This window comes from Rousettus aegyptiacus, unplaced genomic scaffold, assembly GCF_014176215.1.
Source record: "Rousettus aegyptiacus isolate mRouAeg1 unplaced genomic scaffold, mRouAeg1.p scaffold_m13_p_16, whole genome shotgun sequence".
In the NCBI taxonomy this organism is placed as follows: Eukaryota; Metazoa; Chordata; class Mammalia; order Chiroptera; family Pteropodidae; genus Rousettus; species Rousettus aegyptiacus.
The window spans coordinates 34,875,794-34,880,747 of record NW_023416291.1 but is presented as its reverse complement, the minus strand read 5'-3'; the positions used below and the strand labels follow the sequence as shown (position 1 = coordinate 34,880,747).

Here is a 4,954-nt window from a genome sequence, read left to right as displayed (position 1 = left end):
ATCATTGACATGATTGTGTGCTTAGAAAACCAACTGAAAATTATTAGAACTAGTAAGTGAGGTCAGTTAAAAATAAAAAATAGAACACTCAGTAGCTTTTCTAAAATGCCAGAGATAATTGATTATTTGATATGGGCTCATTTACAATAGGAACAAAAATTAAGATAAAATTAACAAGAATTGGGGAGGACACAATATTATGAGAGAAATAAAAGAAGGCTTCAGTTAAGTGGAGAACTAAAATCATTACTGGATGGGTGACTTTATGTTATAAAGTTGCTGATATTCTCTGAATTGATTTATAGGTTTCAAATACTTTTGATGGGCTTGGGGGAAGCTATTTGGGAAGGGCCTTGGAAGATGACCTAGAATATATCTGGAAGAATAAACAGACAGGAATACCATAATAAATTTTGGAAAAGAAGAATGAAACCTATTATTACAATGACGATAATATAAATAGTGTGGTACTATTCTAAGAATAAACAAACATATAGAAAAGAACAAACTCTAGTTTTAATCTATCTACATATCATTCTTCTTACCTATAAAATGTAACAAAATGCATTAATTATATTTAATAATAATTCATAATAAAGATGGCATTTCAAATTTGAGGAAAAAGAATAAAATATTAAATAAATGTGGCTTGAACAACTGGTTGACCATTTGGGAAAATAATTAGCTCAAACCCTAGCACTATAAAATAATAAATTCAATATCGATAAAAAATTAATAGTAAAGATGAAGTAAAAAAATAAGTCAGTATAAAAACACTTGCCACATAAGTTACAACAGGTTAATATCTTCAATATATAGTGGACATCTAAAATAAGGAGTGAGGGTCTATGGCCATGCCACCCTGAATGAGCGTGATCTCAGAAGCTAAGCAGGGTGGGGCCTTGTTAGTACTTGGATGGGAGACCACCTAGGAAGACCAGGTGCTATAGGCATAAAAAAATTAAAAAAAAAATACATAAATAAAACAGGGAGGAGGGACAAACTATGGCTCATGGGCCAAAACTGGCCTGCCAGTTGTTTTTGTGTGGCCCGCAAGCTAAGAATGAGTCTGACATTTTAAAAATAATTTTTAAAATTCAAAAGAATATTTTACAGTACCTGAAAATTATATTAAATTCAGATTTCACACATAAAGTTCTGTGGGAGGATGGCTGTACCCATTTATTTACTTATTATCCAGCTGCCTTAAGTTACAGAATTGAGTGATCGTGACACAAACTATGTGGTCTGCAAAGCCAAAAATATTTACTAACTGACCCTTTGCAGAAAAATCTGTGAAAACATCAATGTTACAGAGGTGATGGACTCAGAGCCTCAAGCCATTCTGCCTTGAGTTTCAACTCTGAGTTTCTTGTTTAAAAATTCAGGCCATTGACCAAGCCACTTCAGCGTTCTGTGCCTCACTTTACCTATAAAGTAAAGAGCAAAGTAGGATTGTTGCAAGGAATAAAGGAAAAGTAAGTGTGAAACAAGAGTAAAGCCTGACATACAATAATCCTCCTGTACAGATGTGATCTACTCTGTTTAAAATTACATCAATAGATGTTTTTAAATTGTGATCCTGCCTTGTATTTTCAAGTGTTCTATGAAGTAAGGCTTTGCACTCTTGGGGGGTGTGTAACCCCTTTTCCAGGGAAATTTGACAAAATATATCAAGAACTATAATAAAACCACTTATTTTTGATCCAGCATTTCCATATCTGAGATTTTTTTCTAATAATGTAAGCAGAAGAACAACAAATATGTGTTTGCCCATTTATTTCTTCAGTAATGGATTGGAAGTAACATAAAGAAAACATCAGAGAGGCACACGAAAATTAGCATATGAAGATATTCATCTCAATTTTATTTCAAATGGTGAACAGTTGGAAACACCTAAATACCCAGCTGGGAAGAACTGGATAAATAATTATGCAGCCTACTGTTGAACTATATGCCTGAAACTTACTGGATTTTGTTAGCCAATGTCACCATGAAAAAATAAATAAGTAAATAAATTTAAAAAATTATTCAGCCATGGAAGAGAGAGGGGGAGGAGTCATGCTTTAAAGGAATATTTAACAAGGCATTTTCTGGGGCTTTAAGAAATATCTGTTTAATACAATCTTATTGTAAAAGGCTCAAATGACAGAAAAGTAAAAATACAAAAATTCCCCTGAAACTCTCGCCCTGCCAATTCTTCTCAAGAGGGAGACGCTGTTGACTGTTTGGAATGGACTTCCAGGGCGCCTTCTGCGTGTGCGTACTTGTGTGTCACACATGTTCTATAGCGTAACTGCAACCACACTGTACGCAGTGTTCCCTGGCTTCCTTTCTCATGGAGCAATGTACCTAGGGACTTTTCCATGTCAGGAAATGCAGGTCTGTCTCAAGGTTTTAAATGACTGCAGTGTTCCCACAGCATGCAGTGCCCTAATTTGTCTTACTATGCCCCTATTGTCAGTCATGGAGACTGTTTTTCATGTTTCAGTTTTACAAGAAATGGCATCATTGCAAGCTAGGCTGCGATGAGCATGCATCTTTAGGCACCTATATTAACAGGATCAATTGTTGGATGTGGAAAGGTCAGGTCAAAGGTAATGTGCTTTAAATATTTTGTTCAACCACAGTCAAATTCCCTTCTAAATTTTAAAAAATAATTTATACTTCTCTCGCCCAATAGTTCGGCAATGTTTATTATCGTTCGTTCAATTCTGTTAAAATTTCACGTTCTCAATATTTTTAATGTTTGCCAAATTAATAAATGAAAACTATAGACTTGGGGATAGGAAGTTAAAAGAGAAAAAAAGAAGAGAAAAAAATTTAAAAAGAAAGAAAACTAAAGTTTGATTATGAGGAAGGTTAAGCACATGGTTGCTATTTATTTTTTGCTGTTTTTAGCTCTATTTTATATATTCTTTATATTTTCTACTGTTTACGTGGTACGAGCATCAACCTGGACTACATAAAGAGGCAAAATGATGTAAGGGTTAGGCGTATGGGTCCTGGAGCCAAGCAGTTTTACTTGAAGTTCTGATGCTTACTGGCTGTGTGACCTTGGCAAGTTATTTAACCTTTCTGTGTCTGTTTCTCATCTGTAAAATGAAGATAGTAATAGTATGTATCTCATAGCGTTGAGGATTAAATTACTTTGTACATATAAAGCACCTAGAGCCTGGTATGCAGTAAGCATTTGATAAACATGAGAAATTTATCAACTTTTTGCCTATAATTTATGTTGCAAATATTTCTTTCCAGGCTGTTGCTTTGTTGATCTTTTGTTTTTGTCATGTCATCAGATCTGTTCATCTTTCCTTTAGTGGCTTTGAGTATCAAGAAAAAGGAAACCAGGCATTTAAAGTGAACACAGAGTAAGAAACTGAGAAAAGAGAAGAAAATATGAAGTGTTTGTATCTGGGCAGCGAAATTTGGACGACTTGTTTTCCTTTTTTATACTCTGTGTTTTCCAAATGTCCTAACGAATTTATTTCATGAATATAGATTTCCAAATGAACACATATTACCTTTATTTTTATGCTTTGTTTTTAAATTTTAAGCACACCGGTTATTATTTAATAATAAGAAAAAGCACTACCCACACCCTAATAAATGTTGTTTATCATAAAGCACAAAAAAAGCAAGGAGTTAGCCAACTGCTAAGGGCTTAATCCTCAAGAGCCATGGAGGGGAGCTCTACCCCTGAGCGCCCTACTCCTGGGGCCAGACCCCAAACATCACAGCAGGATCGCCCTCTTGTGGCAGAGACACAAGAAGCTGATCTAGGAAGGTGTGTGTGCGCGTGTATACACATATGTCTCCTCCTGTAAGGATCTCTGTTTCATATTACTTAAATCACAAAGCAACCCTTTTAGCTTGGGACTAAAATTATGTAAAAGACACAGGTGAGAAATCTGACCAGCTGACGAGGGCAGAATGCCCTAGCTCTGAGAAAAGTCCAGGTCCCTGTTTTTAATCAAAGGACACTCTGCTCCCAAAGGTCCCCTGCCTGTCTGTGCATTTAATTCATATACCATATAATTCACTCATTGAAAGTATGCAAGTCAGTGAGCTTTAGTATTTTCGCAGAGTTGTGCAACCATCACCACTATCAGTTTGAGAACATTTCCATCACAGGAAGTGGAGAAAAAGAAATTTTTGTGCACTCTTGGTGGGATTGAAAATTGGTGCATGGGAAACAGTATGGAGGTTCCTCAAAAAGTTAAACATAAAACTACCATACGATGCAGCTATCCCGCTTCTGGGTATATACCCAAAGGAAATGAAATCTTTATCTCAAAGAGAGATCTGCGCTCCCATGTTCATTGCAGTGTTATTCACAATACAATCATGGAAACAATCTAAATAGCCACTGATCAATGAACGGATAAAGAAGCTGTGGTATCTATATACAATGGAATACGATTCCGCCTTTAAAAAGAATACTGTCATTTGCAATAACATGGATCGACCTAACGTTATACTACGTGAAATAAGCCAAAGAAAGACAAGTACTGTATGGTATCACTTATACATGTAATCTAAAAGAAAAAAAAAAGAATCTTGGGAAACAGAATAGAAAAGTGGTTGCCAGGAGCTGAGAGTGAAGGAAATAGGGAAATAATAGGGTACAAACTGGTAAAAGTGTACGAACTTTCAGTTATAAGATGAATAAGGTCTGACGATCTGATGTAAAATGTGATGACTAGAGTTGATAATGCTCTATTGTGTAATTAAAATTTACTGAGAGCAGAACTTAAATCTATTCACCAAAAAAAAAAAAAAAAGTACATATGAGGTGATGGATGTAATGATTAACTTGATGAGGGGAGATCCTATTATAATATCTATATATACCAAATCATCACATTGAGTACTTTAAATATTATATCATTTTGTGAATTATACCTCAATAAAGCTGGGGAAGAAAAAGAACATTTCCATCACCCCCCCAAAA

General features: G+C 35.1%; 1 pseudogene; it reads left to right on the top strand.

Annotated features, from left to right (window-relative positions):
- The first annotated feature begins 844 nt into the window (after positions 1–844).
- LOC118612715 lies at positions 845–953 on the top strand (annotated as a pseudogene).
- Positions 954–4,954: the final 4,001 nt, after the last annotated feature.